The sequence below is a fragment of the Geotrypetes seraphini genome, chromosome 10 (assembly GCF_902459505.1).
Source record: "Geotrypetes seraphini chromosome 10, aGeoSer1.1, whole genome shotgun sequence".
NCBI classification, from domain to species: Eukaryota; Metazoa; Chordata; class Amphibia; order Gymnophiona; family Dermophiidae; genus Geotrypetes; species Geotrypetes seraphini.
Window position 1 is genome coordinate 23,176,002 of NC_047093.1, and position 11,454 is coordinate 23,187,455.

The window sequence follows — 11,454 nt, forward strand, 5'->3', positions numbered from 1 at the left end:
TCTAAACTTTTGCCAATTAATGGCAATTCTCAGCACTCAATTGTTGGAGCTAATTGACCTATTACTTGACCAAATAGTGTATGTAAATTGGGCATACACCCAATTTTGAGTGCCATATATGGAATCTGAGGGATAGTGCAGAAGTGGTCAGATGTGATATTCATCCGCATTATCCGGGTAAAGCCAGCCAGCTTAGTATGATTTATTTATTCTATTAGGTTACATACTGCCTATCAAGGTTATCTAAGCGGTTTACAATCAGGTACTCAAGCATTTTCCCTCTCTGTCCCAGCAGGCTCACAATCTATCTGACGTACCCTGGGGCAATGAAGGATTGAGTGACTTGCCCAAGGTCACAAGGAGCAACCTGGGGTTTGAACCCACAACCTGAGGGTGCTAAGGGTGCAACTTTAGCCACTAGGCCATTCCTTCCTATTAGCCACTGGTCTCCATTGTGAGCACACCAGTTCTCCGGATTACAACTGGTTTTTACAGCGTGCACACCGGTTGTTTGCACCATATAATTACTTGGAGCTAACTGTCTTTTTGAATTTTATGTATTATTTTATATAATATGAGGCTCATAATCGAAATGGAAATACGTCTAAAAATCGGCCTAAATTAGCACTTAGATGATCAGTGAGACAAGTCGTCCAAGTGTTGATAATTGAACCGGGTTTTAGACGTATCTAAAAAGACTTAGGCCTTCACAATGCTGCAGTACGCCCAGAGCTAAAAGGGGCGTTTTAGAAGGAGTGGTGGGGGCGGATTTGGGCGGGACGCGGCCGTCCTAGACTTAGTTGTACTGCATGTATAACTGAAAGTTTTACAACACTGCCTAGACGGAACTTGGATGTTGTGACTTGGGCCATCTAAAACCAGGTCTAAGTCACAAGAAGGTATCCAAAATGACCAGATAACCACTGTAGGGACAAAGTACAGACCCCTACACACTGATCACTGACACCCTCCCCCCACTGCCATAAAAACCATAATAACAACTTTACATATCTGCCTCCAGAACATCAGCACCTGGCAAACTGGCATAGGAAAACTTAGTAGAGCTATACAGAAGTGGCTTAAGTGATCTGGGGAGTGGGCTACTGAACCATGGAGAGGGGGACCCAGGCCCATAAGCCACTCTAACCACTGTATGCATGGTGAAACATGTGCACCCCTCAAACCCCCCCCCCCAACCTTTTTGTACTGCCATATAAGTGGCACCTGCAGTCATAAGGGCTATTGGTGTGGTAGACAGGTGGATCTAGTCGGTTCTGGGGGGTGTTTTGGGGGCTCACCATGACCTATAAGGTTGTTGTGGTGAGATGTGTATGTGGCACCCTTTTTGTGAAGTTCACAGCAGTGCCCTGAAAGGTAACCCACCACTCTGGTGCACTTTGCTGACCCTGGCCACATCCAAAAGGTCTTTTTCTAGGCGTTTTTGACTTGGACTAATTTTTGGACGAAAATGAGTTATAAAGATGGATGACTTAGTGGCCTGGACGATCAGATGGCTGGACATACAGTTAGATGATTTTCGGGGGGGGAAAAAAATATGTTGGACGATTTTTTCAAAAATGGACTTTTTCCCATGTCCAATTATGGGCGACTAGCGACTTAGACCCAAAAATGGACTTAGACGTATCTTTTGATTATGCCCCTCCACGTGTTTTATGGCTTGTAGCATTTTGTTTTATATATATTTTTAAATTATTATTTTCAAAAATAAACTTTTCTTGTTCTATCCGGAAACTACTGTTCAAGAACAGTATTCCTCATGCCACTATAATACCGGTGGGGGAAAATCATAAGGCAATGGGAGAACCTTTTATACATCAAGATTAATAAAACGAAAATAGCAAAAACGGATAACTCGGGCTGTCTTCTTTTCTTATCATTCATTTAGTAGCGTCAGTTGTTGTTATCTTCTTGAGGACCAGGAAAGACCTCAGATGTTCTGGCTGAAAAAACAAATCACAATTGGCAACAAACTCTGGATCTTTTCCAGATAAGCCCCGCCACTAATGGAAAAAGTGGACGCGCCGAAAGTTAAGCCCCGCCACCTTTTGCCAGCGCACGCAACCTTAACCAGTGAAGTTCTCAGCACAACGGCCCCCACAACGCGGCGCAATGTGTATAAAGTAAAGTGGGGGGGGTTCCCCCCCCAAGTCCCCCCCCCCCGTCGAAGCACCCAAAAAAAATTATAAAAAAGAGGATATGAAACTTAACATTATAAAAAAATAGGATAAACTGTCGACCATTTTTTTAAGGGCTCCGACGGGGGTGTGTGGGGGGGAACCCCCCCACTTTACTTTATACACATCGCGCCTCTTTTTGATAATTTTTTTTTGGGTGGCGGGGGTTAACTTTTTGGCGGGGCTTATCTGGAAAAGATCCCAAACTCTTTTATCGCCTGATGGAACTATGCCAAAATAAGAGATTTTAAAACGATGGGTAAAGCTTACTGGTAAAAGCAAGATTTAACCTCAGGCAAGGTCTCACGGATGACAAGCACCAGACACAGGGTCTAAATAAGACCTGCCCCAAACATCATTAAGTCCAATTGTTTATTGAGTGGTGATACAAACTCAGATGGGATTTGGCTAAGTTTCTCATGATTTTTTATTCGTAGCAAATAACACTTCACTGATTTTCCACAAGGGGGTCCTTTTACAAAGGCGCGGTAGCGGTTTAACGTGCGGAATACCGCGCGTTAAACCGCCTGCCGCGCTAGTACCTAACGCCTCCATTGACGAGGCGTTAGGATTTTAGGCTGCCGCGGGGGTTGGTGCGTGATGAAATGTCCGACGCGCTAATCCCCGTAGCGCGCCTTGATAAAAGGAGCCCAAAGTCTTTTTGATTTACAATATAGATGAATTTTGGATGAACTTTTTATAAATGGATAAATGAATGAATCGGTGAAATTTGACGCTGAGAATTAAAACGCTTTTGACTTTTTTTTTTCCACCTGATTTGATCTTATGCCTAATTTGCACCAACATATTTCAAAAAATAATCGGATTTAATGATGGATGGGGCAGTGTGTCTGGTGCTTGTCATCCGTGAGACCTTGCCCGAGGTTAAGGGCTCCTTTTACTAAACTGCGAAAGCAATTTTAGCGTGCGCTAAACCCCCGTTATGCGGCTAGAACTAATGCCAGCGTCTAGCGCATGGGGCAATTTACATGTGCTAAGTGTGCGCTAAAATCGCTAACACAGCTTAGTAAAATGAGCCCTAAATCTTGCTTTTACCAATAAGCTTTACCCATCCTGATGTCCCTTTACTATTAGTATTGTTTGAGACAATTTTTCGTTTTAGTGTCTCTTATTTTGGCATAGTTCCATCAGGCGATAAAAAAGTTTGTTGCCAATTGTGATTTGTATATTCTTAGGTATAGTATTGGCACACCCTTTGGGTTCTTTGTTGTAGCCTATTTTCTGGTTGAAAAAAGACATATTTCAGTCCCATATATTTAATTATACATTTGCAAGGATATGCCAATGCTCACGCTAACGACCAGCCCCAGGTCTAGGCCGAGCAGCCGCCACCAGCGCCGCCGCTCGGATGCCGCCGGGACAGAGCAGCGGGCCTGGAGCCGCTCGGCCCTCCTCGGCCACCCGTGAAGCGTGAGCAAAGCACGGCCCGGCCCCGCTCCCACCAGGCGGGACATGGCGCCGCCGGTTAGAGAGACAGAGAGACCACCCGCAAATTCAGGCCTGGGCAGCTGTAAAAGGCAGACATGTAACGACGCACTTTTATGCTTCATGGGGGATCCGATCTGGGAAGGGAGGAAGAGAATTGGCTTGGGGGTAATAATGATGATGAGGTAAGGAAAGGGGGAGAGGAATAAGATGGAGAAAAAGGAAAAAGCAATGAAGTAGGAAGATCAATTAAAGGGCTGCTGCTGGATAAGGTGAGCAGTGATGGGGTGGTGGAGGACACAGGGGAGGTAAAAGGAAGGGAGAAAGGGTGGTGGTGGACAGCCAAGGAAAAAAAAAAAAAGAGAGAGAAATACAGAAAGCGACTAAGGAGAGAGAAAAAGAAATAAAACCACACACACCCACACCCACATATATTCTATCACCCATTAATGTAATGGGCTAGTTTAATTATACATTTGCAAGGATATGCCAAGAGGTAACTTCCACCTAGCTTCTTTGTTTCCTATCTCATTCCTAGGAACTGTTTTCTTCTCTCTTGAGTAGATTTAGTGACGTCAGGGTATAGCCATAACCTCTGACCACAATAGGGAGAAGTCGAATTTAAAAAAAATATATCCTCATAATTGAGTTCAAGTCCTGTTCAAAGCCAAAGTTGTCCTACGAAGGTTGCTCTTTCTTTAACTTGAGAGATGGATTCCTCCAAAATTTCTGTTATGAAAATCCTTTTCTGATTGTATTACAGTCGTAGGAACTGAGTCGATTGGCTTATCTCCTGTGTCCTTCTTATTTATAATAGGTAAGAAGTAGGCTTTGTTTATGGGGAGAATTGCTTGTGGTGGATACTTTAGATTTTCCAACAAATAATTTTTTAACATTTCTACAGGTGATGAGCCAAAAATTTTCAGGCAATTGAGAACCCTAAGATTTAAGCGTCTGTTATAATTTTCTTTTTTTTTTTTTTTTTTGGGGGGGGGGGGCGCCTGGACGCGAGATCACTGACAGTCCCAGCTGCAAAAATTGTGCTTTCGAAATCTCTTGATGTCGATTCCGTACAGAAAGATCTGAAAATCGAATTAACCCATGTGCTAAACACAGCAGAAGCCCTTTATGAAGTCTGTTATAATTTTCAATTGCTTCAATTTTTCTATGAATAAATTTTTGATCTTTTATTACCTCAGTAATCGTACTTTTCTAAGGGCTAACTTCACTTTGAATTTTCTCCATACAATCTCTATCTACTTTGTCAATGTTGAGGGAAAAAGTATCAACCTTAGAAACTAGTACCTCTAGGTCAGTGGTCTCAAACTCAAACCCTTAGCAGGGCCACATTTTGGATTTGTAGGTACTTGGAGGGCCTCAGAAAAAAATAGTTAATGTCTTATTAAAGAGTTTGAGACCACTGAATTAAGGGGAACGGTTAATCTGCTGGCTGGGTTGGAGGGCAGAGGGGAGAACAGGACAATCAAGCCATTGTGACATCACTGATGAGATTGGCTCTTATTGGTGGAATGAGGCATTATGACATCACAGGCTTAGCTCTGGTTACCAGAGACAAACAGGATGTCATGGTTACAGTTAAGCCAGTGGTCTCCAACTCAAACCCTTTGCAGGGCCACATTTTGGATTTGTAGGTACTTGGAGGGCCGCAGAAAAAAATAGTTAATGTCTTATTAAAGAAATGACAATTGTGCATGAGGTAAAACTCTTTATAGTTTATAATTCTTTCCTTTTGGCTAAGTTTTAATAATAATATTGTAATTTATAGCTAAAGAGATATGATCAAGAAACTGTTTTATTTTACTTTTGTGATTATGATAAACATGCCGAGGGCCTCAAAATAGTACCTGGCGGGTCGCATGTGGCCCCCGGGCCGCGAGTTTGAGACCACTGCTCTAGGTCCTGAGCAGGCTTTTCGACTTTTGCAACCAGTCTTCTAGGAGTGCCTCCAAAGTGATTTCTCCTTCCTTTACTGGTCTCCCAGTCTTCAAAGTGGATTTCTCAGTTGGTATTTCACTCAGGGAAGACACTACTGCTAGAGCGTCCCCCGGGGGTCTGCTCCTCCATACTCCCAGGGCTCGACTCCAGCGCATGCTCCTTAGCTGGACAACAAGGAGCAATCAATGTCGGGTGGGAGAGGGGGTGGGACACACAAAGAGATTTCCCGCTCCTCTAGGTCGAGTGCTTCCACGTTCGAACCCGATGCAGAGCTCAACCCCCCGTCTTCAGACCGAGCCATGGCGGCGGCCGACATCCTCTCCACATACTGAGGAACAGTTTGCTGGAGCGGGGTTGAAACTAGAGCCGGGACCGCGGCTCTCACAACCCCTTTCCTCTTAGTGTGCGGCATCACTGTCCTGACAATAGAGGAAAAACCGCCGAAAAAGCAGCATTCAGAGGCAAACCGCCACGAGAGACAGGAGAGTGCAGACGCCGTCCTCTGTTAGCCATCTTGGATCCACCCCCACAATGAAGCCATTCATAATTTGCTCATCTTGGATGATGAGTGACAGTGAGAAATATGTTACTGAACAGAAAGGTGCATTTTCTGCTATTGATACTAACTGCAATATGGCAAGCACACAAATTCCTCTCAAGTTTGATCGTTCTTGACACCTGCAACTCCACGGGGTGATCATCTTTAATGAAAGAACTTTACAGCACTCCCCGATTCAATTAACATTACAGTGACCACCTGGAAATGGCACATAAAATTCAATTATGGAATAGTACCCAGGAGGAAGTCCTTTCTCTTCAAGTCTAGAGGAAGAAAGTTTAAGAAAGAAGCCAATAGATTCAAAAGAGACCTGGCCTGAAAGTGACATGGGAGGAAGAAGCACACCGGGAAATGAGATCTGGGACCATGAGGCCAATGCGAAATCCAAGTAGACCTGTAGTGAATCTTTTCTTTGCCCCCTGGCAGTAGTAGACGTGCGTGGAGATAGGTATGCGATTTGGTGTTACTTTGTGTGGGAATGTGGTTAAAGGTTGGCCCCTTTGCAAGAGGTATCCGACAATTTAAACTCTCGGGATTAAAGGAGTCAAGATCTTCAGTCAGTCTTTGGCCTTTAAACTCTCTCAACTCTGGAATGATCTCCCCTTTTTTTTTTTAAGGAGTTCCAGTTCGTTTTAATTTTTCCGTAAATCTTTAAAAACGACTCTATTTGCCAAACATTTTGAAAATTAATTATTTTGAGATTTTGCTATTATCTTCTATTTATCATTTGTAAATCATTCCCTGTTTATTTAATTGCTGTAAACCGAGTCGAGCCTTCGGTGGACAAAGTTAAGCTTTAATTTAGTTTAGTTTATTTTAGCCAAATTGCAGCATGATTTTCATTCTGTTTTCCTCTTATGCGGAAACTATTCTCCGTAACACAAAGATTACTTACTGAGCTGTAAGGCTCTTAACATCGCAACCGTAATGTTGCATATGTATTCCACAGTGAGTTTTCAGGATCTCATTTTAATGTTAGGTATTAAACTTCTTTCTCTGTAAGCAGCATCTGTTTGTGGGTGACACACTCCTGCGTTGCTAATCATTACAACAACTCCGCTGGCCTTAAGTTACTGTGTTTTGCTTAACATTTCCATCAATAGTAAACAAACATCAATCACACACATAATGAGTGTAATCCATTGCAAAACGCACACACACAATCCCCCCCCCCCCCCCGAGGAAAGTGTAAATGCCAAGAAAGGAATACCTTAAGACAAAAAAAAAAAATTAAGGTATTCATACAAGGAGAACTGCAAGGAAACGCTTGGATAATTTCCTAAAAGAGAAGTCCTTAGGCCATTATTGAGATGGCTTGGGGGGAAATGCACTGCTTATTCCTAGGATAAGCAGCATAAAATGTGTTTTACTACTTGGGATCTAGCTAGGTACTGTCGGAAACAGGATACTGGGCTTGATGGACCTTTGGTCTCTCCCAGTATGGCAGCTCTTATGTTCTTATGTGAGCCAAGTGTAGGACAATCCAGCCATTGTGACATCATTGATGAGGTTGGCTCTTAGGCATTAGTGGAATGAGGCATTATGACATCACAGTACCAGCTCTGGATTGTTGCTGCCAGGTACTCGGGATCTGGGTTGGCCACTGTTGGAAACAGGATCCTGTGTTTGATGGACCTTTGGTCTGCCCCATTAAGGCAGCTCTTATATTCTTTCTCCATCTCTACCTCAAATATATGCACCAGAATGTGGAACAGTCTAATAGTTACCGTTCTCTGGCTTCTATAGTACTATAGTGGTATTACTTGGGATGCATCAGTTACTATTTTGAGTTTTCCTCTTGAAGACTATATTTCAGTACCAGATTATAAGAGCGGTTTCATCTGGACCCAGCAGGGGCAATTCTTATGGATGTCTTAAAGTATTACAGCAATGTATCCTTAGGAGTAAACTTATGTAAATTTTATGCGATGGCGTGGCACAAAACCAGTGTTTTCAGTATTGCTTGAGCTTCTTCTGATGCATTTTCAAGCTTGCTAGTTGAAGAAACATGTATCCAGGGAATTATATTGGAATCTTTTTTTATACTTTTCACTCTTCTAGTCATGCAAATTGCAAATCCATAAGAAGTTCTGCGGCACCATTTTGTCCTGGGAATCCGGCTTTCTGTAGCTAATCCTATACCTCACTGAAAACCGACCATGTGAACTCAATTTATACATTCTGGTCTCATAGATATACTCATGGTAAAATATTTTTAATGAAGTAACCCATATACATGCCACTCTCAATCTAGAGTGAAATTGAATGACATTGCCCTGGGCAAATTGCATTAGTCTTAATTGACAGGGCATTAGAAAATATACATGGAAATTCTATTTAATATAATTGGTTCTAGAAGCTTGGTGGAAGGATACCTTCCCTCTCATTAAATAAAATGACCTCATCTACTTTGGAATTTTCCAGAAACGGGTTGTCATATAACTTCAGAGCGATGTGCTGCTGAGCTGGACATACAGAATAGGCAACTATTTGGTTGACTAAGATATTATTTGATATAGTACTTCTCCCAGGGGAGCATCTAATTAAAGACTTTCTGCCTGAGCAACTGGCTGGGAAAGTCATTCCCCACATTAATTAAAGTATTCCATTAGTAAAAGTTTATTTCCCATGGCTGTTCTGATCATAGGGGTTTTTTAAAAAAATTTTTATCTACAGTCCAATTTTCTTCCTTGTCCCTTAATCAGTTGACTGTGATAACTTTTAGTTAATACCTGGATAGTTTCAGCAGAGTATTAAAATACACTGAAGATTATATAGCTCTGAAATTAATTGTTGAATTTATGCAGAACATATTTTTAACTTGTTTTGCACGTTCGAGTGTGAGACGGTTCTGCTCATTGCTCCAGGTACCACAGTTAGATAGGGGAAATACTTAAGAGTACCTGATTGCTATTCCATGTATTATAAACTTCTCATCACCTGTCGCTCTAGACTACTGCGACCTACTTCTCACTGGCTTTCCATTAAACCAGTGGTCTCAAACTCATGGCCTGCGGGCCACATGTGGCCCACCAGGTACTATTTTGAGGCCCTCAGTATGTTACTATTGTTCTGGAACGTTGCCCACCTCACTACTGTAACCTCGCACAAGCGCTTTCCTGCATCTGTAAGCGATTGTGGGGTGGAGTGGAGAGGACAATCTCCTCATTGGCTCCCTATGTGTTTTCATATACAGATCAAACTCCGTTTACTGACCTACAAGTGTATTTGCTCGCAGCTCTTCTCTTTTCTCTCCATATACTCCCCGCTGGGCATTCCATTCATCTGGCAAATCTCTCTTATTTGTACCCTTCTCCTCTACAGCCAACTCCAGATTCCATCCTTTCTACTTTGCTGCACCGTATGCCTTGAACAAACTGCCTGACCAGTACTTCAAGCTTCTTTTCTGGCAGTGTTCAAATCCAGACTCGAAGCCCACTTCTTTGAAGTTGCTTTCAATTTCAAACTCCAACCCACATGCTTATCATTCCCTCTGTAATTCCCCCACCTGAGTACTGTGTATAGATAGATTTTGTCCAGTTTCTCCATCTTAACTAGATTGTAAGCTCTTTCGAGCAGGGACTGTCTCTTCCATGTTTTGATGTATAGTGCTGCATTTGTCTGGAAGTAGTAGTAGTAGTAGTAGTAGTAAAAGGATCCTTTTGTTTGGCGGCTTGTACAGTATTTGAAGTTTTATGTGTAATAATCAATATAAAACAAATGAATCAGCTCATTTTTGGACACCTTTTTAATGCAAGAAGGAAAATAAAAAAAACAAACAAACCCTCAAATCGTAGGACTTTATAACCCATGATTGCATCTTTTAGATTTCAGTGAGTAATACAAAGCAATGTTGTTTCGAGCACTGAAATATCATGTGCCACTAAGAGACATGTCTGTCCAGGTTACTTGTTACAGGTTTTTCTATTTTTATTATTTTATTCCTTATTGACCCTGTTATGTATTACATTATATTTCTGGTCAATAGAATTTTTGTAAGTTATAAAACTAAATAAAGAATATTGAACTAAAAGAAAAGAAAAGATTTCAGTGATTTGCTTCTGTTATAAATTCTTGGTTAAATATGAGATTCCATTTTACTTTTCAGGAAGGCTGGGTGATCAGAGCATTTTGCCTGAATAGTAAAACAATTTGGCCCACTTGTTGTAGGTCGGGATGATCCAGTTCCTATGCCACACGTGGGCTTGTTATCCTGCTTTTGCAAAGGAAACTCAGAACCACACAACGACGCAGCCCAGATAAGTCCTCAGAATAAAGCCCTCCCCCTCTAATCTAGATCTCTTCACAAGGGTCTCTGGTCTGCTAACAGCAGGGATACAATTTAAAAAAAAAAAGTTGAATCCCACCAGGGACACCATCCAGGAAGGATTTAACAAATTGGTAGTCTGAATAGACCCAGCCAAGTTTTGCTCAACTTGGGATTCTTACAGCATTGGGTGCCATTGTGCTTAGGCCATTTTGGCAGATCAGGAAAGTAATAATTCAGTCGCATAATTCTGCACACATTAATTTTATGTTATCTGGGTCACCAAATAATTTGCTGCCACTAAACTAGTTGTCTACAACCATAACATAATAAGGGAACCCACCATTTTATTTTTGCTTAATTGCTTCTTGTTATGAGGGGGTATCAAAAAGATTCTCAGCCGACCAACCAACTTCCTGAATTCTGAGTGTTATTTTGCCACTTTAGCAGAAAAGAGTGTTAGAGAATTTTGTTTCTGCAAATTGGCACTTAATGAAATAAGATTTATTTATTTTTTTTTACATTGTCTCAGATCATTGATTGAACCATATCCATATCATTGTCTTCTTGGTTGGGCTGAGAACTTTTCAGCACCCCCTCCCTCATAACAAGATTCCAGAGCTGAGATGTCATAATGCCTCATTCCAGAGATATGATGTCATAATGCCTCATTCCACCAATGTCTAAGAGCCAACCTCAGCAGTGATGTTACAATGACTTGATTGTCCTATTCTTGGCTCACTTTTATTGCTGAAAAGTTCTCAGCCCAATCAACCAACTTCCTAAGTTCTGAGCGTTATTTTGCCACTGTAGCTGAAAAGTGTCCAATTTGCAGAAACAAAATTCTATGTTTTGACGTCGTTTCAGATAATTGATTGAACCATATCCATGTCAGTCTCTTCTTGGTTGGGCTGAGAACTTTTCAGCACCCCCTCATACGTGGGCAAAGTTCCGCAGCGAAGGGGAACTTTATAAAAATCACCATATTAACAGGAAAGATAAAAATGATTGGTTTTCTTAATAAGCTGCTT

The 11,454-nt window shown here is 41.7% G+C and overlaps 1 non-coding gene across 1 annotated transcript; it reads right to left on the bottom strand.

Annotated features, from left to right (window-relative positions):
* Positions 1-4,634: 4,634 nt before the first annotated feature.
* LOC117368744 lies at positions 4,635-4,771 on the bottom strand. The gene has a single exon (XR_004540994.1). It is a non-coding gene; the product is annotated as a U11 spliceosomal RNA (small nuclear RNA).
* Between the last annotated feature and the right edge of the window lie 6,683 nt (positions 4,772-11,454).